Source organism: Ursus arctos, unplaced genomic scaffold (genome assembly GCF_023065955.2).
Source record: "Ursus arctos isolate Adak ecotype North America unplaced genomic scaffold, UrsArc2.0 scaffold_19, whole genome shotgun sequence".
Taxonomy (NCBI): domain Eukaryota; kingdom Metazoa; phylum Chordata; class Mammalia; order Carnivora; family Ursidae; genus Ursus; species Ursus arctos.
The window spans coordinates 42,466,072-42,493,832 of record NW_026622863.1 but is presented as its reverse complement, the minus strand read 5'-3'; the positions used below and the strand labels follow the sequence as shown (position 1 = coordinate 42,493,832).

Below are 27,761 nucleotides of genomic sequence, written 5' to 3'. Positions count from 1 at the left end.
TTTCCCCTCTAGTTTCTAGTAGCTACTAGTAATTCTTGGTGTTCCTTGGCTTGTAGATGCATCATTCCAATCTGTCTCTGATTTCACATGGCTTTCCCTGGGTGTGTGTGTCCATATTACCCTCTTCTTATCAGGACATCTGCCATTAGAGTAGTGCCCACTCTAATCCAATATGATTTCCATCTTAACTTGAATACATCAGCAAAGACCCTATTTCCAAATTAGGTCACACTCACAAGTACTGGGAGTTATTACCTGAATATTTTGGCAAACACTAACAATAATAACCTAAAAATGGAGAGACATACTAGATTCATGGATTAAAAGACTTACTAAAGATATAAATCATTTCTAAACAGAATTTCCATTAAAACCTCAGCAAGATTTTGTAGATACAGGTAAGCTTATTCTAATATTTATATAAAATGGCAAAAACTAAGAATAGGTAAATCAGCTTGAAAAAGAATAAAGTAGGAGAGATCTATTAAGACATCCTATAAAATGACAGTGAGCAAGGCAGTGTGATATTGGCAGAGGGATAGACACATAGATCAATAAAAGGAAATAGAAAACCTTGAAGTAAGATATACAAAAATATATTTAATAGATTTTTGACAGAGGTACAAAAGCAATTTAATGGAGGAAAGACAATCTTTTCAAAAAATGATGCTTCAGCAAATGGACATCCATTAGCCAAAACAAAGAAAGAACATTAAGCTAAAGCATACAACATACATGAAAAATTAACTCAAAAGAGATTACAGACTTCTGTGTATAACGTGTAAAATCATTTAAAAAATTATGCAAAAACATAGGAAAAATTTTTGGAATCTGAGCTAGGCAAGGGTTCCTTAAATTTGACACCAAAGCAAAACCCATAAAAGGAAAAGTTGATAAAGTAGACCATATCAAAATTGAAAACCTTTGCTCTTCAAAAGACCCTATTAAAAGGTTAAAAAAAAAATAAGCTACACATCAGAAAAAAATATTTACAACCACATAACAAAGGACTAGTATCATCTAGAATATAGAAAGTTCTTTCAAAACCCAACAATAAAAAATAAAACAATTCAAAAATGAGTAAAAGACACAGGCATTTCACCAAAATGGATATACAGATGACAAGCACATGAAAAGGTATCCAACATCATTAGCCATTAAGGGAATGCAAATTAAGACCTCAAAGAGACATTACTACACACCTATCACAAGGGCTAAAACAAAAAGTGATGACAACACCAAATGCTGAGAAAGTCACTCATATGCTCCTGGTGTGAATGTAAAATGGTAAAGCCATTTTGAAAAATAATTTGTCCATTTCTTATTAAAGAAAACACGAATTTACCGTAAGACCCAGAAATTGCAATCTTAGGCATTTATACCAGGGAAATGTAAATTATATTCAGAAAACCTATACACAAATGTTTATAAGTAGCTTTATTTGTAACAGCCAGTTATTATTTTCCTTAGGGTTTCCTTCTAATAAGAATTTTAATGTTCAGAACAAGGAATAACCTCACAATTATATTTGGATGTTCTGTTCCAAAGTCATTTATCTGATGACTAGTAAGACTGAATAAAATGTTACCTTATGTATTATTTTTGTAAAGTCTTCCTCTCATTTGAATTCTATAATATTATACAATTAAAATACTGAAAAAAGGAAACCCCCATGCACTGTTGGTGGGAATGTAAACTGATGCAACCACTGTGGAAAACAGTATGAAGTTACCTCAAAAAATTAAAAATAAAAATACCATACTAGACAGTAATTCCACTACTGGGTATTTACCCAAAGAAAATGAAAATACTAATTTGAAAAGATATATATTGTTTACTGCAGCATTATTTACAATAGCTAAGACATGGAAGCAACCTGTGTCCATCAATAGATGAATAAATAAAGAGGACGTAGTATGTATATACAGTGGACTATTAGCCATAAAAAAGAATGAGATCTTGCTATTTGCAACAACATGGATGGACTTAGAGGAAATCAGGCTAAGTGGAATAAGTCAAACAGAGAAAGACAAATACCATCTGATTTCACTTATATCTGGAATCTAAAACACAAAACAGAAACAGAATCATAAATACATAGAACTGATGGTTGCCAGAGGGAAGGGGGTTTGGGGGGTAGGTGAATAGGTGAAGAGGAATAAGAAGTATGACCTTCCAGTTTTAAAATAAGTAAATCACAGGGATGAAAAGTACAGCATAGTTAATAGAACACAGTCAATAATAATATTGTAACAATGTTGTATAACGACACATATTGTGGTCAGTATTAAGGTACAGAATGGTCAAATCACTATGGCGTACACCTGAAACTAATATAGCACTGTATGTCAACTACACTTCAATTGAAAAAAAAAGAAAGATTACTCTTGAGCCCAGAAGGAAACTAAAATTTTTAAAATACTAAATAAAAATAAAATTTTAATAATAACTAATGTTTATTAAGTATAATCTATTTATTACACACTGCTTCAGGGCTTTATATGTATTTATGTATTTAAATCATTATAATGAGAATGATATTAATGTTTTATAAATTAAAAAAACTAAAGCAACAGAGGTTAACTAACTTTCCCAAAGCAATACTGTAGTAAACAGTAGGGCTCAGATCACGCTAAACAAGAGAACGAGGCCAAACAAGAAAACCCTACATTTTATGGTTGTGCTCTCGTATGAACTCACTGATGTCTAACAAAGACTGAAATATAATGGAAACTGATTCTCCATTATATTAATTTAGCCTTTCCTTGTTTGAATTTTCTGATAGTCAGTTACCTATGACTGAAAGTAAAAAAGGATTCCCATTTTCATAATCTGAAGTATCTGATATTCCAAAGCTGACTGCCAACGGGCAGACAAAAGATTTAATATATTTGTATTTTCATGAAGTTTTTCTCAATTATGAAGTTTATGATGTTGCGTAAGGTGTGACTGACGTCTAAAGTCCTTACCACATTCATTACATTTATAAGGCTTTTCACCAGAATGAATTCTCTGATGTTGAGTAAGTTGTGAGCCACGATTAAAGGCCTTCCCACATTCATTACATTTGTATGGTTTCTCACCAGTATGAATTCTCTGGTGCTGAGTAAGATGTGAACCACGAATAAAGGCTTTCCCACATTCATTACACTCATAGGGCTTCTCACCAGTATGAACTCTTTGATGGTAAGTTAGCTGTGAGCCACGAATAAAAGCTTTACCACATTCCTCACATTCATATGGTTTCCTACCAGAATGAGAAATCTGATGTAGAGTAAGTTGTGAGGCACAAATAAAGATCTTCCCACACTGCTTACATTCACAGGGATTCTCACCTGTATGAATTCTCTGATGTTGAGTCAGTTGTGAGCTATAAATAAAGGCCTTCCCACACTCTTTACATTCATAGGGTTTTTCACCAGTATGAATCCTCTGATGTTGAGTAAGATGTGAGCCACGAATAAAGGCTTTCCCACATTCCTTACATTCAAAAGGTTTTTCACCAGTGTGAATTTTTTGATGTTCAGTAAGTTGTGAGCCACGAATAAATGATTTCCCACATTCTTGACATTCATAGGGTTTCTCACCAGTATGAATCCTCTGATGTCGAACAAGCTGTGAGCCATAGTTAAAGGCCTTTCCACACTGCTTACATTCATGTGGTTTCCTACCTGTATGAATCCTCTGATGTTCAGTAAGTTGTGAGCCACGAATAAAGGACATCTCACAATCTTTACATTTATAGGGTTTTTCGCCAGTATGAAGTCTGTGATGTAGAGTAAGCTGTGAGCCATAACTAAAGGCTTTCCCACATTTCTTACATTCATAGGGTTTCTCACCTGTATGAATTCTCTGATGTTCAGTAAGTTGGGAGCCACGAATAAAGGCCTTTCCACATTCTTTACATTGATAGGGTTTCTCTGCAGTATGAACTCTCTGGTGGTAAGTAAGTTGAGAGCCACGAAAAAAGGACTTACCACATTCATTACATTCATAGGGTCTTTCACCAGTATGAATTCTTTGATGCTGGGTAAGATGAGAACCACGAAAAAAGGCCTTCCCACACTCTTTACATTTATAAGGTTTCTCCCCAGTATGAATTCTTTGATGATAAGTAAGCTGTGAGGCACAAATAAAGCCTTTTCCACATTCCTTACATTCATAGCGTTTCTTAACATGAACTCTCTGATGGCAAATAAGTTCTGAGCCTTGAATAAAGGCCTTTCCACATTCGTTACATTCATAGAATTTTTCATCGGAATGAACTTTCTGATGTTCTGTAAGTTGAAAGCCACGGATAAAATATTTTCTGCATGCTTTACATTCATTGGATTTCTCAGGAAAATGAATTCTTCGTTTTAATGTAAGGGATGTGGTCTGGCTAAAATTGGGAATTTCTTTACAAGTGATTAATACTTGCCTGAAAAGTCCCTCTTTATTTCCTAATTGGCTTTCAATCTGGTCTTTGCATTCCCTATCATCTTGAAAACTTTTACACTCACACTTATGTCTTGTAAGCTGTTCTATTATTTCCCATTGAGATGATTCTATTTCATAAATTCCTCTCTTTGAGGACAGCTTTTTGGTCTCACACTTGGATTCCCAGTCTGTAAGATAATAAGAAAGTAAATGTTATTTTCATATTCCTTGAAAAATAAAACCTCTAAGGTAGTAATAGTAGACTCAAACTGAATATTATACTCATAAGATATCAATGGAACCAACGGAGCAGAAAAGAAAAATCCAGGAACAGACAATTATAAGTGCAAATTTAGTACACAATAAAGCTGGCAGCTCAAATCAGTAGGAAAAACATGAACTCTTTTTAATAAATGAAATTGATAAACATATGGGTAGACACATAGAAAAAAGATAAAACTGCATTAATTTCTCATATCACACAGTTGGACAAATTCCAAATGGAGTAGATGTCCATATTTACAGAAATGAAAACATAAATAATTAGAATAAAACTTGGGTGATTTCTTCTATAAACTAGGAATGGGGAAAATTTTCCTAATCATAATTTGATAAAAGTGACCACAATATATAAAGAAAAAAAAAGTTGGCATGTCAAAAACAGGATAGGGTAAGTAAAATGACAAATATTTGCAAAATTGCAATATGCCTATCATACACCTAATATATAAACAGTTTCTAAAATTAGACTAAAAAGAAAAAGACTACTATATAAAACTGGACATCAGCACTATATAAAAATGGATTAGGAAAATGGACAGTTGATAGACAAGTAACATAAACAGCTTTTAACCATATGAAAATATACTCAAATTTGCTCAAAAGATAAATTAAAATCAAAGCTACACAGAAGTGAGGATATGGAGAAATGGTAACTCTCATAGCTTGCTGATGGGAATACAAAATGGTGCAGCTGCTTTGTAAAACGTTTTGCACTTCCTCGAAAAGTTAACATAGAGTTGCCATATTACCCCATAATTTCACTCCAAGTTATATGTCCAACAGAAGTGTCCAACATAGAGTTACCACATAATCCAGAAATCCCACTCATAGGTACAGAGCCAAGAGAACCGAAAACACATATCTATATAAAAACTTGAATACAATGTTCAGAATATTATTCATAATAAGCATATGGTGGAAACAACTCGAACATCCATTAATTGATGGATGGATAAATAAAATATGGTATATCCTTAAAACAGAATATTTGGCAATAAAAATACTGACACGTTACAACATGAGTGAACTTTGAAAATATTAAGCTTCGTGAAAGAAGCCAGTCACAAAAGACCACATATTATATGATTCCTTTTATATGAATTGTCCAGAATAGGCAAATTCATACAGACAGAAAGAGCAATAGCTGCACAGGGCTACAGGGTGGGCAGAGAAACATGCGAAATGGCTACTACTGGATATTGGATTTCTTTTGGGGTAATAAAAATATTCTAAAATTGTGGTGATGATTGTATGAGACTGTGAATATAGTAAAAATCATCATTGTTTACTATACATGGGTAAACTGCATGTCATGTAAAATATATCTCAATAAAGTAGTTTTAAAAACTACATTGGCATGCTATTTCTCACCTCTTAGAATAGGGAATTTCCAAATGTGACATTGAATACTGTTAGCAAGGCTGTAAGGAAATTGGTACTTACATACATTGCGAGTACGAATATGAATGATAGAAACCCAATGAAAGGAAATACGGCAGTATTTAGCACAATTACATACATGTTTTGATCTAACAACGCCACTTCTGTGAAATCAATCCCAAAACTGCACTAGCAAAATGTCAAAAGTCTGATGCAGAAGGGTTTCACTGAAGCATAATGTGTTACAGCAAAAGATTAAAAATTACCCAATTGTCCATTAGTAGGTGGCTGATGGAAGTAATTCATGATACATCCACATTACAGAGTACTATGCAGCAGCTGGAAAAGGGAATATAGGGGCACCTGGGTGGCTCAGTCGGTTAAGTGTCTGCCTTCAGCTCAGGTCATGATCACGGGGTCCTGGAATCGAGCCCTGCATCAGCCTCCCTGCTCAGCAGGGAGGCTGCTTCTCCCTCTCCCTTTGCCTCTCCCCTCCGCTTGTTCTCTCTCCCAAATAAATAAATAAATAAAATCTTTAAAAAATATATTGTTAATTGTGAGGAAACGTGGACAAAAGTATGTATAGTTATGCCTTTTATCTTAGGAAGGAGAGGTGGAAGAGGAAGTATGCATGTATCAGATACATTTATTTTTATTTTTTAAAGGGGGAATGGATTTTAGGGTAGGGAAGGAATAGGTGGAGGGGCAGGGATAGAAATCGGACTTCTTTTGATACAACTTGTTTTGTAAATTTGACTTTGGAAGTATATAAATATTTTCTGTAATTATAAAACAAATTATAACAAGCACAGCTTAAAATGGAAAATACTGAATTAAAAAAAATAACAGTGTTTACAATTATTGGAATAACCATACAAGGAAACTATTTCAAGTAACTTTCAAACATAGTAATTTGACTGTGAAATACACCCTACAAGAGGGGGAAAAAAAGAATTGCCAAAACAATTGTCTCAAACTCAATCATACTGTTGGTAGTAATGTTCATCTTATTTTAGAGTAGTATACATAATGTAGAATAAAATAAGTAATTATGATATTCCAATCCTATCATTTTTAGTGTTCATGATAACCAGGACTCTTGGCATGGGAGAAAATGGATACAGAGTTAAGATCTTTAAAAAGGTTAAATAATAAGCTTACAATTAACTGACAATATAGCTGTGGGCCCATTTCTGGGTTCTCTATTTTGCTCCACTGATCTATGTGTCTGTGTCTGCGCCAGTACCGTATCTCTAGATGACTAAAGCTTTGTAATATAGCTTGAAATCCAGAACTGTGATGCCTCCAGTTTTGTTTTTCTTTTTCAGAATTGCTTTGGCACAGCGAAGGAAACAATCAACAAAACTAAAAGGCAGCCTATGGAATGGGAGAAGATATTTGCAAATGACTTATCTGATAAAGGGTTAGTATCTAAAATCTATAAAGCACTTATCAAACTCAAGCAAAAAACAAATAATCCAGTAAAGAAATGGGCAGAAGATACGAATAGACACTTTTCCTAAGAAGACATCCAGATGGCTGACACATGAAAAGATGCTTAACATCACTCATCATCAGGGAACTACAAATCAAACCATGATGAAATACCACCTCATACCTTTTCAGAATGGCTAAAATTAACAACACAAGAAACAACAGGTGTTGGTGAGTATGCAGAGAAAGGGGAACCCTTTTGCACTGTTGGTGGGAATGCAAACTGGTGAAACTACTCTGGAGAACAGTTTGGAGGTTCCTCAAAAAGTTAAAAATAGAACTACCCTATGATCCAGCAATTGCATTCATTATTAGGTATTTATCTAAAGGGTACAAAAATACAGATTCGAAGGGGTACATGCTCCCCAATGTTTATAGCAGCATTATCAATAATAACCAACTATGGAGAGAGCCCAAATGATGCCCATCAACTGTTGAATGGATAAAGTAGATGTGCCATGTATACATATATATACACATATACATATATATACACACATATACATATATATATATGGCACATCATCTTTATCCATTCAACAATTGATGGACATCATTTGGGCTCTCTCCATAGTTTGTGTGTGTGTGTGTATATATATATATATTATATATATACACACACACACATATACACACATGCTCAGGAATAAATCTGGATTTCTCTTTCATCACACACCACTTCCAACTAATCATCAAGAGGTACCACTTTTAAAATCTGATCAGAATCTGACTCCTTCATGTCACCTAATCTGGACTAAAAGATGGCTTTCCAACTGGTCTTTCTGCTTCACTCTTCCTCCTATTTGTTTTCTATACAGTATCCAGAGTAGTCTTTGAAAATAACAAGTTTAATCACGTCACTCTCCTGCTGGAAATGAGCCAATCATTATTGTAGTTTCAATGTAATCCCAATTCTTTGTCATGGCATACAGGTCCCTACATGACCCAGCCCCACCTCCTTTCTGACCTCATTTTCAACTTTCATTCTCCCTCACTCACTGGATGAAAAATATAGGTAAAGTTGTTATCACTGGAGAAGGAGGGCTATTCCCTGTTTGAAAATACAGGGGAATGTGAAAGAAAAACAAGCAAGTGGTAACTGGGGTGAAGAAGGGGTTTCCTTTGGTACTCATGCTAATACCATTTTGCTTTCTAGTATTCAAGCTTCTACTCCACAGGCCTTGGTTTGGTCTTGAGGAGAACTTCTCATTCTCAGCTAATATCTCAAAGTTGTAGCCAACAAATTATCAATTTGACTGTTCTCCACAATGGCCTCCCCTTGTTTCACCATCTCTTACTCACCTGAACTCTGACTTCTTGTCACATCCTGCACAACCTTCCAGGGCTCTTTCCCTTGCTTCAATAAGGAAAGCACATCTGCTTTAGAAATGGAAAATCCTGCTTATAAGAATGGAAAAAGATATGATTATACTCTGCTTGCCCAGAATTAAAATTGAGTCCATTGTTCATCAAGTAAGAGGGTCAATTGCAGAAAGATTCGGCGGGGTCGGCTGGGGGGTGGGGGGCACCTGGGTGGCTCAGTGGGTTAAGTGTTGGCCTTCGGCTGAGGTCATGATATCAGAGTGCTGGGATTGGGCCCTGCACTGGGCTCCTTACTTAGTGGGGAGTCTGCTTCTCCCTCAATCCTTTGCCCCCCCACTCTCTCTCTGTTGCTCTCTCACTCTCAGATAAATAAATAAATAATCCTTAAAAAAAGATTCAGAGGAAGGATATCTGAAGAATAGAGAAGATAAAAGTACTCAACAGAGCTATTTTAAAGTCTATAAGCCACAAATAACTTAGTTAGGACTAGGGGTCTGAAATTTAGCTAAGTACTTGAAATATTTCCCAAATTTCACAAAGACTGAAGTCAAATTATTGGGACCAGACGAACCTACCCAGTGAGACCAGGTTGCTATAGTTTTCCAACATTACATCTCTGTACAAATCCTTCTGTTCCAAGTCCAGGCACTCCCACTCCTCCTGAGAGAAGTCTACAGCCACATCCTTGAACAACACCAACTTCTGAAATGACAAGCCCAAGTGTTAAAGGCAAAATAAATAAATATTTTTTAGAAGTAATGAGAGGAACATACATACACACACACACACACACACACACACACACACACACACAAAGTAATAAGAGGTGGACAAAACTATTACATAAAGGGCCCAAAACAGTGAATAAATATGTTGAAGCCGGAAGCCTGCAATGTGGGTAGGTAACAGAAGGGAAGTGAGTGGGAAATACAGAGCACCTAAACAATTCCTGAACATTTCTATTACTCTATCACATAGCCTCTTGGGAACAGCAATGGGGATGAACAAAAGCCAGGTAAGTGTAGTTTTGTGATTAAATGAAATAATGTGTGCTAGCACACAACACATGCAAATCCTCAAATAAATTGAAAGTTCCTTCCTCTCCTGTCCCTTTAAAGAACTGAAAATAGAAAAAAAAGGGGGGGGGGGAAGGAGGGCTAGAAGGTGAGAGGGAGGAAAAGAAAAGAAAAAATAAACCTCATGGGCACATTCCAAAATGTCTTTTAAAATGTTTATCTTAGGGGCGCCTGGGTGGCTCAGTCGTTAAGTGTCTGCCTTCGGCTCAGGGCGTGATCCTGGCGTTCTGGGATCGAGCTCCACATCAAGCTCCCTGCTCAGCTGGGAGCCTGCTTCTTCCTCTCCCACTCCCCCTGCCTGTGTTCCCTCTCTCGCTGGCTGTCTCTCTCTGTCAAATAAATAAATAAAATCTTTTACAAAAATAAAAAAAAATTAAATGTTTATCTTAGAAAATAAGATTTACATATAATTTCAGAATTTCTTTCCAAGTTAAGTCTCAGAATAATTTAGTAATAATATTCTTTCTTCCTAGTCCTGGCAAATCTTTTCACAGATATCGTTTTTAGAAACTACATAATATTCCATATTATGATTGTAATCATTTTCTTATTTTGCAGTAGTTTGCACTCCTCCTCTAACATCCTTCACAGCTGTTTCTAAAATCCTCAACCATTTAATCATCTGGCTGATCATATGACCACTTATCACTGCTCACTGTACACTTCTGCTTATTATGAGCAACAGAAAGCTAATGAAGGATGAACTACACTCACACAGATGTGGCCCTTGACCTGTACATACTATTCAAATTCAAAATGGACCTTGTCACTGTATTAATCCCTGACAAAATTCTCTATCACTCTGTTCTCAATCCTGCATTTGATCACATTTCCAATCTTAAAAGCTTCACAGAGCAGATCTCACCATGTTCTAAGACTAACATCAATTTCCATCTTAATTCATGAGAAAATCCAGGTCAACGAGAAAAGCCAAGTTTTTCATGTGTAGTACCATCTCATCAAACCACATTCTGACAGGAGAGGTTCTATAACTTTCCTCAAACACATTTCATGATTTGCAAATGGATCCCTAAAACATTGTTAGAGAAGAGAAGGGCAGCTGAGAAAGACCCGGGACTCATTCCCATCATTCACGATAATGAGAGTGAGCAGAACAAACACTTGGTGAAGCAGAAAGTCTGGAGATAAGAATACTGAATATTCGTATCCTAGAAAACAATGACTTTGATATAAAGGGAAGAAGAAACATGAACTCACACAAGGCATGGCTTAGAATTGCAACTTATGAGTCCTCCTCTGGCTTCTCCTCATGGAGAAGTGTAGTCCTGAGAAGACAGGGAAGAAAAAGGAAACCATGAAAAGAGGCCTACTTCTAAATGACTAAGTATTTCCTCCCCTTTTCATGGTGCCTGCATCCTTCCACACCCCAAAATATATACTGAGAAGATCTGCAGAAGCCTAAACAATCTCACCCCTGCCCCAATTCCACAAAACAGAGATGTAGAAGAAATAATTTACACTAAAGCAGTACCCAATCCCCATGATGTTGTTAGGGTTCCCTCACCTGGCCTCAGCAGTTCAACGTTTATAACCTAGGGGACCCTGATCCAAATTTATCCAAGTACTACCCACTCGAGGGCACCAATGGGGTCCTCAGGCTTTGAAATCGTCTGTATCTATGTAGGCCAATTCCTACACTTCCCTCCAAAAACACTTTCCGTGACTAAGATCTGCCTCTTTCCCCCAGTCTCAACATACTATATACTTCAGGTGCTTCCCTGGCTCCGTTCTCACATTCCAATGCAAGAAAGCATGCTGAACGCAAAGCACAGGCTTCATCTAGGACACATAAAGTCTCACTACACTCACCCAGTAACCAAGGAACAAATCCAAAGCACTCTCTAACAGTAAACAACTGCCTACTGCATTAAATCATGGCCTTAGTTGAATTCAGGAACTCTGGAGGCAGTACCTCCCTGTAATCCTGCTTAACATCATTCTGTCTCTAAATGTCAGGCTAAAGATGGTATAAGACAGTGGCTGTACAAGAAATAATTTCCACCAAGCACATACCAGGTGCTCGAGGCCTTCTACACATTAACATTTAATTGATCAGCAAACAGGTCTGTGAATTTAACCACCACCACCACCACCATTCTCCACCCCCACCAGCTCTAGCATCTTCCTTATATTTTTCTAATAGCTTTACTGACATATAATTCACATTTCATAAATTCATACTCTTAAAAATACAAGTGAATGGGTTTTAACATATTCACAGAGATATGCAACCATAACCAATATCAAATTTTAGAATATTTTCATTATCCCAAAGTAAAACCCAGGGGTGCTGGGTGGCTCAGTCGTTAAGTGTTTGCCTTTGGCTCAGGTCATGACCCCAGCGTCCTGGGATCAAGCCTGCGCTGGGCTCCCTGCTCAGTGGGGAGCCTGCTTCTCCCTCTCCAGCTCCCCCCTGCTTGTGTTCTCTCTTTCGCCGCCTCTGTCAAATAAATAAAATCTTTTTAAAAATAAATAAAACCCATACACGTTAGCAATTACTTCCATCCTCATTTCCCCAGATCCTGGCAGCCACTATCTATTCTTTGTATCTATAGATTTGCCAATTCTAGATAGACATTTTGTATAAATGAAACTATACAATATGTGTCTTTTGTGACTGACTTCTTTCACATACTATAATGTTTCAAGGTTCATCTATGTTTCAGCATGAACCAGAACTTCATGCCTCTATATTGCCAAATAACATTCCGATGTATGGACAGAGCATCTTTTTCCCTATTCATCAGCTGATGGACATTTGCATTGTTTTCATCTTTTGTTATTATAAATAATGTTATTAAGAACATTTAGCTACATGTTTTTGTGTGGACAAATATTTCATTTCTCTTAGATATCCCTAGAAATGGATTTTTGGGGTCATGCGGTAACTCTATGTTTAACATTTTCAGGAACTGCCAGATTCTGTTCCAAAACAGCTGCATCAGCTTACAATTCCAAAAAAAATCTGTCAAAGTTCCAATTATTCCACATCCTTACCACCTTTTGGAGTTATAGTCATTCTTGTGAATTTGAAGTGGTATGTCACTGTGGTTTTGATTTGCATTTCCCTGATGATATTGACCGTTTCTATCCCTTCTCTGGAAAAATATGTTTTCAAATTATTTGCTCATTTTAAAAACCTGGTTTTCTTTTTATTGATGCCTTGTAATAATTCCTCATATATTCTAAGATACAATTCCTTTATTGAACATACAATTTGCAAGTTTTGGTCCCATTTTGTGCTATATTCTCACTTATTTCACAGTGTCTTTTGAAGCTCAGAAGTTTTTAAATTTGCTAAAATCCTATTTATATAATTTTTGTTTCTTTGGTTGCTTGTCCTTTTGGTGTCATATAAAAGAAACCATTATCTAACCTAGGTAATGGAGATCTCCTTTGTTTCCTTTTAAGAGTTTTAAGGTTTTAGCTTTTTTTTTCTTCCTTAAGTTTTTATTTAAATTCGTTAACAACAGTGTAATATTAGTTTCAGGTATAGAATTTAGTAATTCATAACTTACATACAATACCCAGTGCTCATCACAAGTGACCTCCTTAATACTCATCACCCATCTAACACATCCCCCCCACCTATCTTCCCTCCAGTAACCATCAGTTTGTTCTCTATAGTGAACAATCTGTTTTCTGGTTAGCCCCTTTTTTAAATTTTTTCTCCTGTTCATCTGCTTTGTTCCTTAAATTCCACATATGAGTGAAACATATGGTATCTTTCTCTGACTGACTTATGTCAATTAGCCTAATACCATCTAGCTCCATTTTTGTTGTAAATGGCAAGATTTCATTGGATATATATACCACATCTTTATTCATTCATCAATCGATGGACATTTGGGATCTTTCCATAATTCGGTTATTGTTGATAATGCTGCTAAAAACACCAGGATGCATATATCCCTTCCTTTGAATCAGTATTTTTGTATCCTTTGGGTAAATACCTAGTAGTGCAATTGCTGGGTCTGTAGAGTAGCTCTATTTTTAACTTTTTGAGGAATCTCCATACTATTTTTCAGAGTGGCTATACCAGTTTGCATTCCCACCAACAGTGTAAGAGGGTTCCCCTTTTTTCACATCCTTGCCCAAAACCTGTTGTTTCTTATGTTGTTGATTTTAGCCATTCCAACTGGTGTGGGGTGATATCTCATTGTAGTTTCAGTTTGTATTTCCCTGATGATGAGTGATGTTGAGCATCTTTCATGTGTCTATTAGCCATTGGGATGTCTTCTTTGGAATATTGTCTATTCATGTCTTCTGCCCATTTCTTAACTGGATTATTTGTTTTTTGGGTGTTGAGTTTGATAAGTTCTTCATAGATTTGGGATACTAACCCTAGATATGTCATTTGCAAATATCTTCTCCTGTTCCATAAGCTGCCTTTTACTTTTGTTGATTGTTTCCTTTGCTGTGCAGAAGTTTTATTTTGATGAAGTTCCAATAGTTCATTTATGCTTTTGTTTCCTTTGCCTCAGGAGACATATATGGTAAGAAATTGCTACAGCCAATGTCCAAAAGGTTACTCCCTGTGTTCTCCTCTAGGATTTTGGTGGATTCTTGTCTCACATTCTTGTCTCACATTCTTGTCTTTCAACCATTTTGATTTTATTTTTGTGTATGGTGTAAAAAAGTGGTCCAGTTTCATTCTTCTGCATATGATTGTCCAATTTTCCCAACATCATTTGTTGAAGGGACTTTTTTTCATTGGAAATTCTTTCCTGCTTTGTCAAAGATTAGTTGACCATAGAGTTGAGGGTCCATTTCTGGGTTCTCTATTCTGTTCCAATGGTCTAAGTGTCTGTTTTTGTGCCACTACGATACTGCCTTGATGATTACAGCCTTGTAATACAGCTTGAAGTCCAGAATTATGATGCCTCCAGATCTGGTTTTCTTTTTCAGCATTACTTTGGCTCTTTGGGATCTTTTCTGGTTCCATACAAATTTTAGGATTGTTTGTTCCAGCTCTGTGACAAATGCTGATGATATTTTGATAGGGATTGTATTAAATGTGTAGATTGCTTTGGGTAGAATAGACATTTTAACAATATTTGTTCTTCCAATCCATCAGCATGGGATGTTTTTCCATCTCTTTGTGTCTTCTTCAATTTCTTTCATAAGTGTTCTATAGTTTTCAGAGTACAGATCTTTTACCTCTTTGGTTAGGCTTATTTCTTGGTATCTTATGGTTTTTGATGCAATTGTAAACGGGATCGATTCCTTGATTTCTCTTTCTGCTGCTCCACTGTTAGTGTATAGAAATGTAACAGACTTCTGTGTGTTGATTTTATATCCTGCAACTTTACTTAATTCCTCTGTCAGTTCTAGTAATTTTTTTGGTGGAGTCTTTTGGGTTTTCTACATAGAGTATCATGTTGTCTGCAAAGGGTGAAAATTTGACATTTTCTTTGCCGATTTGGATGCCTTTTATTTCTTTTTGTTGTCGGACTACTTTGCATATATATTTTTTCCCTACTATTTTGTTAATTTTTTTAATTCTTAGATTTTTTCTGTACCAGTATAAACATGTCATTAGAGAAGGATGTGAGATTTGGGATAACTTTAATAGAAATCCCAGTTCAAGGGCATTCTCTTCTTTGATACTGTGACGTGCAATGTTCTTAGTAATAGACTCTTCTTTGGGAGTAGGATTTTGTAAGAGTTTTGACCAATTACAAAGTTAGCACAATCCCTCCAAGACTACCCTCAACTCTGACACAAACTATAAGCTCCCCAAACCAACTAAGGCCAACTGACACTAATTGAGAGTTTAAAACCACTCTCAAGTTCAAAATTCACTAGTACTCCTAGAACTCACTTAAAGTTATACTCACAGTTACAGTTTATTATAAGAAAAAAGATACAAATTAAAATCAACTTAGAGAAGGAACACATAGGGCCAAGTTCAGGAGAAATACCAAACATGGAGCTTCCATGTCTTTTTCCATGGAGTCAAGATGTGTTACTCTCCTGACATCAATGTGTGATAAAAGGCATGGAGTATTACCAGCCATGGAAAGTCACCTGAGCCTCAACTTTTCAGTTTTTATGAGAGCTCAAGATGTGGGAAGGGCTCATTAATTGACCATGTCATTGATCTGTCTCCAGGTCAGTTGATATCAGTGTGACCCAAAGCCCCCATTCTTGGTCACATTGTTGTCCTTTCTCACATGGCCAACCATTACTCTAACACTAAAAAGGTGTGGCCAGTCCCCACCCTACATCACATTGTTAGATTATACTAAGGCTCCCAAGCAAAGACTCAGGCATCACATTTCAAGGGCCCAGAGATTACCTCCCAAAAGTAGTAAAAAGACCAGACCTCTCTTTGGCAAGCCCAAACTCTTGGCTACATAAATTCTGTCACTTCTGAATCTGTGGCATTCTTTTGGTTCTGAAAAGCATTTAGTTTCCAACACTTGATTCCTTTTTTCCTTTCACCATCATCCGTGAAGGCATGCCTTTTCTTTTTATGTTGCTTTCCCTCTCCTCAAGGAGTGGGCTTTTCCTAAGAGTGCCACCTTTCATCTCACCATTTTCAAAAATATTCCTTTCAGTCAAAAGGCAATGCTCTAGTCTTAACAGAGTTAGCCATGTTGTCAGTATTTTCCCACTCAAGATGGACCTCTATATTCATGGGATTAAGTTATCCATTTTCCAACACTGCAATGTATCCCTCACTTTTCTCTCCCTAACTCTTCAGTCTAGGATGGACACTGGAGTTGATCTGCCTGTTTGGGGTATGTATTTCTCCACTTACATAGAAACTGAAGTTTATAGTGTAACCTCACGCTCTGAATAAGGCTGTAGGCATAGCCTGTTATATGCAGTTTTAATTGTTTTCCTTGTTGATTCATATGGCTTTTAAGGGATATTTGAGAAGATATAAGCCCTCCTAATTTCTTTCAAGTCTCAAAATTATAGAGAGAAAATCCAGTGAAAATTGTGAGATATAAAAACTGACCCAAATACTTGGAAATTTCATATTTGATAAGGTGGCATCTTATATCAGTGGGGAATATATGGACCTTTAAAAAGGTAGTGATGGAATAAATAATCATTTGAAAAATGAAAAAACTGGATACTCCTCACAGTGTATCAGATTAAGCTCCAGATCAAGCTGCTTGTGAAATGTAAAAATTAAGGTGTGCCTGGGTGGCTCAGTTGGTTAAGTATCTGCCTTTGGCTCAGGTCATGACCCCAGGGTCCTGGGATCAAGCCCCTTGTCTGGTTCTCTGCTCAGCCAGGAGCCTGCTTCTCCCTCTCCTCCCCGCTTGTGCTCTCTGTCTCTCTCTCTCTCATATAAATAAATAAAATCCAAAAAAAAGAGAGAGAAAAAAAGAAACGTAAAAATTGAAATCATGTAAGAAGAAACAACACCTGAATTTTCTAAAATTCAGGAGTTAGAGAAACTTACCCAGTCATAAGCCAAATCTATAGGTAATAAGGGAAAGATATTTAACTACAAAAAGTTATTTTAATTGGGAAAACACCACTAGCAAAAGAAAATATAAATGACAATCTGGGAAAAGGCATCTGGAACTTATATTACAGAGAAAAGGTTAACAAATAATATATAAAATAGCTTTAAAAGCAGAAAAGGAACAATACTCCTTAGAAAAATGGACAATAGAAATAGTTCATAGATAAACAAATGCAAATACACTAAAGTATATAAGGAGATGCTCAACTTTGTTCACTATAACAGAAATGTTAATTAAAATTACACTGAGAGACCAATGTCATTGGAAAATATCCAAAAGTTTGCTGGTATATTCTGTTGGACGACGTATGGGAAAACCAGTAGTAAAATGAGTAAATGTACAACCTCAAAGGTGGGGAATTTAGCAATAACCAGGAAATTACAGAAGCATTTAACCAGTGATCTAGTTGTCCTACTCCTAATAATTCCTTTCAAAAATAAGCTAGCAGGGCACCTGGACGGCTCAGTCAGTTAAGCATCTGACTTGATTTCAGCTCAGGTCATGATCTCAGGGTCATGAGATCAAGCCCCACATCAGGATCCTCACTCAGCGTCTGCTTGAGATTCTCTCTCCCTCCCTCTCTGCTCTTCCTCCCACTCACATGCACTCTCTTCCTCTAAATAATCTTTTTTTTTTTTAAGGAAAAAATAAAACAAGGCTAGCAACATTCCAAAAGGTAAATGCTGCTGAACTTTGTTTTTTATTTATATATTTTGTTGATTTCCTTTTAATAACTTTTAGAATACTTCCACATTTTATTGTTTCCCTGTGACAATCATATTATCTGCTAATCAATTTTTTGTTGCTTCTCAATGGTTAGACTTTTTACTTTTTTTTTCTCTACTCTTAGTGCAGTGCCTACAAGCTCAAATAAATGTTGAACAGAAGTAGGGACATCACTCCTTTTTCCTGATTTTTATTTAAGGGCTTACATTTTTAAACAACTTTGTTGAGATTTAATTCACATGCCATACAATTCATATTTTAAGTGTATGAGTCAATGGTTTTTAGTATATTCACAGAGTCCATTACCACAATCAGTTTTAGAACATTTTTATTGTCCTAAAAGAAAGCTTGCAACCATTAGTCATCATTTCTCCAGACTATTTTCCAAAGCAGCCACACCATTTTATATTCTCTCTTTATATTTTATATTCTCAACAGTTGTGGAGGGTTCTAATTTCTTCACTTTTTTTTTTTTAAGAGAGAGAAAACACATGCGTGTGAGCAGGAGTAGGGGCAGGGGAAGAGGGAGAGAGAGAATCTTAAGCAGATTCCAAGCTCAGGGCTTGATCTCTTGACCCTGAGATCATGAGCTGAATGGAAGTCAAGAGTCGACTATGCCACCCAGGGGCCCCTCTTCACATACTTCTTAACACTTGTTACAATCTGTCTTTTCTATTATAGCCATTCTAGTCAGTGTGAGTGATATTGCACTGTGGTTTTGATTTGTATTTTCCCTGATGGCTAGATGTTGAGGATCTTGTCATGTGCTTAATAGCAATTTATATATCTTCTTTGGAGAAATGCTATTCAGACACTTAGGCCATTTTTAATTGGGTTGTTTAACTTTTTATTATTAGGTTGTAATATATCTTTATATATGCTGGACACAATTCCCTCATCAGAAAAATGATTTACAAGACATCTGTCCCATAATATGTGTGGGTTGTCTTTGACTTTCTTCACGAGTGTTGTTTGAAGCACAAAAGTTTTTAATTTTGATGAAGTCCATTTATCTACTTTTTGTTTTGTTGCTTGTGGTATACATATATATAAGTTCATCTAAAGCACACTACTGTGCTTTCTTACAGTATATTTTAAAAGATGGAATAAATTATAAGATAGAAAAAAGTGACTACTTAGAAAGTACAACTGTGAAGGAAGAGATGACATTAAACCTTGATTTGCAGATTTGACTTTGGGGCCATGTACTTTATAAAATTATAGGAAAAAATTAAATTTTAAAAGAGCAGTCTCTAAAAATTAAAAGTAAAACAAACAAATCTGTGACTCCAATTTGTGGCATAACATCTCAGGAGGAACCATTCCAAATGACTCTAGCATACAGTAATTTGATTCCATATCCCCAGTGGAATATACCCTAAAGAACAAGAAGATTATAATAAACAAAGAAACAAATAAAAATGGAGGGCTATTTTCAGTAATCAGATCACTATTATTATTTTGAGTGTTCTTTATAAAGAATCATAGTATTTATTCCAAATTTTATAAAGTGTGGAATAAAGAACTGTCCTTTTGCTGTTCCATGATCCCATCCAGAATACATTACATTAACTCATCATATTTCTAGGCTCCTTGGGGTTGTGACATTTATTTTTTAATCTTTTAAGATACGTATATACTAGCTTTGTAAAGCCACAGAAACAATGATCAACCCAGTAGCAGTCAATATCCTAGCAACTAGAATATAGTCTTGAAATGCCATTTCCCATTAATATGAAGGAGGCTTGAATCAGGAAACAAACAAGAACCTAGAATAGGGTAATAATGCTTGATTTTTGGCTTTGTTTACAATTTATTTCAATTAAATTTAATTCAATACAATTCAAGTACTCTGGATCCCTGCCATGGGACAAGTCCTATTTGGGGCATTATTCAGCCGAAGCGCTCAGAAACAGAGGGCAGAAATGTACAAGAATAAAATAACACATATTAATGTGAGTCTTCTGTTTTTCCTCTTCTCTCAAACTTAACTCCAATAAATTCCATCTATCCATTTATTTTTCCTGAACAAGCTATCAAGTCTAGAAGAGGCCTTTTCATATAAAAGGTGAGGTTTTGATTTGAAATATTACTAGAAATCTGACAACTGCTTGAAAACAAAGTAATAGCATTTCTCTTTCATGGGTGTTACAGGAAATATGATTTCCATTAAGTGTGTGTGTTTAGAAGGTATGTATGTGGGCAGTGTTGGCTTAAAAATTGCAGCTGGCGCCTACTCTCTGTAAAAATGAAATCATGTCTTTTAGCGTTCACTAAATCAGATATTGAATTTAACCTTCTAAACTCTGCTCCTATTCAGTACACCACTTGTCTGATTTTGGAAATAGTTTCATTAGAACTTAGCCACATCCTTTTGTATTATATATGGCTGCTTTCACTCTACAACAAAGTTGAGGAGTTGCAACTGAGAATGTATGACCCATAAACCTAAAACATCAAATAGATCACCCTTTGCAGAAAGTTTGTCAACTCCTGACTGAGAAGATCTACTGAAAACCAAGAAAGCTAGCAAAGACTACTAAAATCAAGTCAAAAGGACCTGTGAGCCAACCTGAATAGGCTCCAAATGGTAAATATGGCACAATACTAATTTAAATATACATAAATAAAATAATTGCAATAGATTGAAACGTTAGCAGATCAAAATCCACACTTTTATAACGATAGTAAAAAATAACAATCACTGGTCTCCAGGAGAGAATGCCAGCAAACCATCATTTCATTATGGTTCATTATTTCCTCATTTTGAAAACTGTAAGTTAGGAGAAAAAAATCTGTCCTGCCTCCTTTGAGGAATCTGTACCTCAAGATAATCAATCAGTTCATACAGGGAATTTTCACTTTATATAATTAGTCCAGTTAAAGAATAAAGATATAATTACTTAGACTATAACTATTTAGCAATCTCTAATGAAATAATAATAGAAAATATCACAAAAAGAGGCAAGCAGACATTATGTGTCTCCTCATGGAAGTATACATTAGCATCAGTGTAGTCATTGTGCCCAAAAAAAGGGTGGGGGGTGGAAATGGAGGGAACCCACCTGAACCTGATCAAGCCTCTAGATCTAACCTCTAACTAGAGAAATATAGAAAAACATGTTAATGATGACAGACTGTGGGAAACTTTACTGGACAAATCACCCAGCTTCTTCAACAAATAAGTTGCAAGGAAAGAGAGAAAGAAAGAATAAGAATGAGGGGCGCCTGCGTGGCTCAATCAGTTGGGCATCTGATGCTTGGTTTCAGCTCAGGTCCTGATCTGGTGGTTGTGGGACTGAGATCGAGCCCAGCATCCCAATCCATGCTCAGCTGGGAGTCTGCTTCAGCTTCTGTCTCCCTCTCCCTCTGCCCCTCCCCCCCCTCACATGTTCACTCTGTCTCGAATAAATAAATAAATAAATAAGAAACTATAGATTTTTAAAAAGACTTTATTAAAAGACTTATGAACCAATCACAATGCATGGATCTTATTTGGGCCCAGATTCAAAGAAATCTTAAAATTAAAAACAAAGTTATTTGCCCTGTGGGGAAATCTAAACTCTAACTGGAAATCCGATATTAAGGAAATATTATTTATTTTTTTAGGGAGAACAATGGTGTTTAAGTTTTTAAAAGACTATCATTTATATACACATTTATGGATGGAACGATACAACTTCTGGGATGTGCTTCAAAATAATCCTAGGTAGGTAGAGGTACAGATTAAACAAGATGAGTCAGTTATTACTGTAGCTGAGCAAAGTGGTGCATAGACGTACATTCCTGTTTTGTCTGTTTTTGTACAGGTTTGAATTTTTTACAATGAAGAGTTAGGGAAATTGTCATCAGGGCTTAGTAAACTGATTTACCACACACAAAAATCAGGTAACAACCCCATAGCTTGAAAAACCCTATAACAGTATATTAATTATTTTCTGAAACTTTCCAACAACCAGCAAAATACCTTGAATAAAACATAAAATCAGAAAATATTGGTTAGAAAAGTGGTAATACAAGAGACAACAGAACAAAAACTATTAAAAGTTAAAGTCCACATAAATGTTGCCTGAGAAACTAGCATTCATTCTACCAACAAACTCATTGATAGGCTAAATGACATATATTCAAGGATATGTATCCCACCATTGTTACAACAGCTAAAGATTAATAGCCATTTGAAAGTTCATTAATAAGAGTTAGTTCTTAAAATTATGGAATTATGTAATACTGTGCAGCCATAAAGTGAAGAAGTCCTTTATGTACTAATGGATGCATAGAATTCCCCTGGAAGTACTTAAGAAGCTAGGTGCACTGGTTCCCTTCTAAGTAGGAAAAGCTCGTGACTGGGAGCAGAGTTAGGAGGGAGAATTCACTGTATACTCTTCTGAACCTTTTAAACTTAGAGGATGATCTCTTAAACAATAAAATTGAAAAGAAAATACTCAAAGTCAAGGCTTTCAAATTTCACTCTAAGAGGTGTATTCCATTCCTTCAAAGATCTTAGAAAAAGACTAAGTATAAAAGTGGATTTCAAATATTTGCCTGGTGAATATGTGTACCTCAGGTCATAAGGAGCAAAATGGAATGGAGTAACCTCTTTGGGTCCATTCCTTCTGGCCCCATTATTTCTTGGAATAGCCAGGCTCAAAGACCAGAATACTAAAAGGATCCTTTTTTCGGAGTTTCAAAAGAAAGCAAGCAAATGTTCCCATATCGTGAAAAACCAGAAAACACTTCAGAGAGAAAAGAAGGAATAACAACTTACCTTGGATAAAACTCTCAGTTGTCCAACAGCGGCTCTTCCCTCAGTCTCTGGTCACCTGTGTAAGACAAGTCCATTAATTGGTAAGGGATAAAGAATCATGAGACACCAAGCCTTTCTTTGAACCCAGACTGACTTGTTAGAAACAAGCAACTGCTTTCCCCCCTCTTCTATCTCCCTTGAACCAAATAAACATTCAGAGGAAGGTCAGACAGAGACTTGAACAATGCTGCCCTCTCTGAGAACCAGAGTGGAGGTGGAGAATCCCCACAAGTCTCCCCCGGGTGATTTCCTGAGGGAAGAGATTGGAATCTTACAACCCCAGCTTTTTTCCTCCTCTTTTCTCAGCATCTCCCCACAACTTGGGCTGTTTCTGGCTCTTAAAGTCTCAATCTAAAATCAGACTGGAGATAAATTTCTTTATCTAGAATCTTTAATCTGGGACTCACCTATCTTCCCACATCAGACAGGGACATTTCCAGGGAACTTGGGCCCCAATGGCTACAAGGAGAGGGGGCAGCTGTAACAGCACTCCAGCCAGTCTTAATGGTTAACTTGCTTCAAGTTAACACATTCCTTGCTTGCTGACTTAAGTTCCCTGATCTGTGACAAAACTAGTTTGTTTTCTTTGAGATACACAGACCAGTGGCCTTCAGAAATAAAGGACCAGAACTTTCCAAGGCCACAGAAGCCAGCAAGTGTGTTTGAAGTCCCTTTAGCTTTCTGATTGCCCAGCAATCTTTTCGCAAAATGTTTTTCTTTTTTAAGGTCACACAAATGATTTTACTGACCTCCCTTTGGGCATCTGTAGACTTTGCCCTCCTTTTCAGAAAAATCAAGAGTACTCTTGCACAACTCCCTGGGTACGAAGGAACCAGACCTTCTTGCACACCCCACCGAAACCCCAAGCACCAAGAAAGCAGAATTTCTTGCACAACCTCCAAGGTCGGAGATAACTCCATAGCTGGCATCAAGTCTGCATGTCATCAAGAAATGTCACAGACCGCTGCACTCTCTTAACTGATTAAACCCCTTTAAAAATCTCTGGGCCAAAAATAAAAAACAAAACAAAAGAAAAAAACAGAAACAAAAAACAAATAAAAAATAAAAATAAAAATCTCTGGGCCAGGAAGAAACCTGAGTTGGCCTTTGGACAAGAGTCTGCCTTCTCCCCGAGCGGCCGGCCTTCCTCAAAAAGAATTTGACCCCTTTCCAGCCAATATTCGTCTCTCTAGCCACCAGCAGCCCAATTTGGGTTCCCGCAACGCAGCCAGCCACAGAGATCCCACAACCACAAACTTCCAGAAACCTTCGAACCCACAAATGGCCTCGGTAACCATTTCTCTATCACTGCCCCCCCCCCCCATTCGGTTCCCGGCTAGGCACAGCTGGAGGTGTGGAGCAGACTCATAGAAAGTCAATGACATAATTAAAGGAGTCAATCTCACAGCTTTACACCGGCACTCTCACAACTTGAGACACAATTGCCACTCCTTCATGTGGTCACACATAATCATGCAGTCCCACAGCACATTAGGTCACACACTCACACACTGACGTGTTAAGGCCTGAGGCTCCACACACGGCCGGTCTCGGTCCCCGGGATAAGACACGCCTCACCTTCAGCTTACCCGGCGTCAGGCTCACGTCCCGCGGGACCGGAACGAACCCACTGGCCAAGCTTCTTCCGCCGGGGCGCTGTGCAGCTTGCTCCAGCACAACGGGGCTTACCACCTTAGAAGGAAGGGACGTTACGCCCGGAGGCCTCTGGAAAGTATAGTCCAGAACACGAAAGACCTCAGAGAGCGTTCGACCCGAGTAATCCTCTCCAGGCCCTAGCCCGCGACCGGCTGCTCTTCCACTCTCTACCTCGAAACCCTGCGACCGCGCAGTCCCGGCCGCGCACCCGGGGCCCCAACTTGCGTTTAGCTGGAAATTCATTTCCGCCCCGGGGACTTCTGGGACTTGTAGTGTGGCCTAGGAGCCCTGGAGTGCGGAGCGGGGCGGTGATGAACCCTCAGCCTCAGCTTGGAGCTGGCTGAGTCTGGAAGACCTGCGGGGTGGTGGGGGGTGGGGGGTGGGGGGTGGGGGGTCCGGGTCTGACGTCAAGAGGAATGCTTGGGCCCTAACTGCAGCCAGGCTTGTGGGGAAGGAGAGAGGGAGAGTGACGTTTTAGTGCTGGTGTGAGTGCGTTTGCTTCGTTTATGATCTCGGTGTGGTCCTTTGCTGTGCCTGAGATTGTTTTACGATTTTTTTTTTTAGTTAAAAAAAAAAAAGTTGGACCTCGGAACTTAAGTTACTGTGATGCCAGGAAATGCCCTTGGACATGGTCAGAAAAATTACTTGAACTGGACTTAGAAATAATTTTCCAATTGGACAGTGTAACCTTATAGGTGGGTTCTTATGGGCCAGTATCAACTCAGGTGGTTGTAACTGTTATTGCTGAATGTATTGTGGAAATAGATGTGTAAATGATAGGTAATAATTCTCTTGACCATAGGGATGTGCCCAATAAGGAAATGCCACAATTAGAATAATGGCTGTGGCACAAATACCAACCCAGAACCAACAAGACATTTCCAGTGTAGTCACATAGTTACTGTGAAGCAGTACAGGAGACCAGGGAAGAGGATCAGGGGAGTAGGAGAGGTCAGAGGTCACTATAATGATCAAACAGCAAATGAAGGCAGAGGTGTTTAAAGAAACTATATCACATAATAGCCCTCAGTGACCAGGGGAAAAGCCAATATTATTTGGCACCTCGTCATGGACTACCACAAACTCAATGTGGCAGTAATACTCTGGCATGTGCTGTTCCAGATTTAACAATCACAGAATCCATAATGCAGACTGAAGGTGTCCATTTTGCAGTTGTAGACGTTGCTAATGCCTTCTCAGCATCCCATTGCCTCCTGAAGATTAGATTTGCCTTCACAGGTTCTAATTACCTTTATTTTATCGTGTCGTCACAGGCTATCCTAAACTCTCCATAATTTATCACTAGTGGATAGGCTTAGACCTAAAAAAGGCTGAAATTTCACCAGCGGTGTCCTGGTACCATTACGTTGATGGCATTATTCTGACTGAAAGGTATAAAGACAGCATGTAGACTGCTTTTCATGAGTTGAGTCAATATCTGAACCAGAGCTGGAAGATTAACATCCCAGCAATACTGGGACTAACCACGCAGGTAAGCTTCTTGGAAACCATGTGGGCTGATGGCCTTGCCCTTCTTTTTTTTTTTTTAATTTCTTTTTTTTTTAAGATTTTATTTATTTATTTGACAGAGAGAGAGAGACAGCCAGTGAGAGAGGGAACACAAGCGGGGGAGCGGGAGAGGAAGAAGCAGGCTCCCAGCGGACGAGCCTGATGCGGGGCTCGATCCCAGAGCACCAGGATCACTCTCTGAGCCGAAGGCAGACACTTAATGATTGAGCCACCCAGGCGCCCCGGCCTTGACCTTCTTAAAGAAAAACTGTTCGTCTTAAAACGCCTAGCAAACAAAAATGAGGCACAACATCTGATAGGCTTGTTCGGGTGTTAGAGGCCATCCATACCTCACACGAGGATGAGAATCTTGCTGAACTCATCGTATCAGATCGTTCAAAAGACGCCCTGTCACACTGTAGATGCAGCCATGTCAGATGTGGTGTCTGGCCCAGCACTTTGGGCTTCTTGGGAGCTTTGGAACACTAAGATTCTTGAGTATTCCTGGGCCTGGTTCATGAACATATCAACTAAGGTAAAGGCAGGTGGGATGTAGTGAACCACTGCCACTGTGCAGCCTCAAAGAAAACTGCTTAAAACTCTGCGTGGAAAAGAGAATTCTGCTTCATGGGAGGAACTGTAGGCTGTTGTGCTTCCCCTGGAAAATATTCCCGCAAATGCACCTTGTTACATTTTCACTGATTCATGGGCCAATGGACTGGCAATGTGGTGTGGTGCCTGGCAGTGGGACAACTGGATGATCAAATTTTGGGGATGAAGTGTTATGGTAGCAGATTGCACAAGACCCACATCTTGTTTGTGACCATATGCACGCCCATGGTAAAGGACCTTACAAAGATGAACATCAATGGAATCCACAAGATGATTAGATAAGGACCCAGGTAAGGACCAGAGCTACCTGGATACACCATCACACAGGGCATGAGCATTTATAATTCATGACTAAGCCCCAAAATGACACACAGTGATTCCAGCACATGAGGTCAAGAAAGCCCAGCAAATATGCCCAGGCTGTCAGCTATGCAGTTGAGTAGCAGAGAGAACTCTGGGACACATAACAAGGGGTACCAAACCTGGCCGGTCCTGGAAAATAGACCATGTGGGCTCTCTACCCTCCACTCAAGTATTGCTTGAGTATTGATGAGTATTGCTGAGTATTGATGACAATAGACAGCTTTTCAGAGTCCAATACTTCCATCCCTGTACACAGAGCATACTATTCAAGGGCTTTAGATGTACAGTGTTATGTTGTTATCTATTTGTATTCCCTAAACATAGCCAGTCAGATGATAGTGCCACCTTATAACAACAACAAAAAATGCAACAGTAGGCATCAACCTGGGATATTCTTTGGAACTTTCATGGCCATGTCATAGCTAGGCAGCAAGAGCCATTGAAAGATGGAATGGACTCCTAAAAGAGAAAAAGATAATTGGGCAACCAAGCCCCATTCCCCATGGAACACACACTTAAGACGGGCAATTTGGGCTCTAAATGTGGCAATTCCCCCAAATGGTACCTTTCTTTAAATAGAATGTTTATGAACTCTACACCTGA

At 37.8% G+C, this 27,761-nt stretch overlaps 1 long non-coding RNA gene and 1 pseudogene across 1 annotated transcript; both read right to left on the bottom strand.

The window, feature by feature from the left end:
- Nucleotides 1–580: 580 nt before the first annotated feature.
- Nucleotides 581–27,761, bottom strand: part of LOC130541841 (zinc finger protein 850-like) — a 93,752-nt pseudogene continuing 66,571 nt past the window's right edge.
- LOC113244773 (uncharacterized) lies at nucleotides 21,648–24,891 on the bottom strand. Its single transcript, XR_008960212.1, has 2 exons — nucleotides 24,597–24,891; nucleotides 21,648–23,034 (listed from the first exon to the last, which is right to left on the bottom strand). It is a non-coding gene; the product is annotated as an uncharacterized LOC113244773 (long non-coding RNA).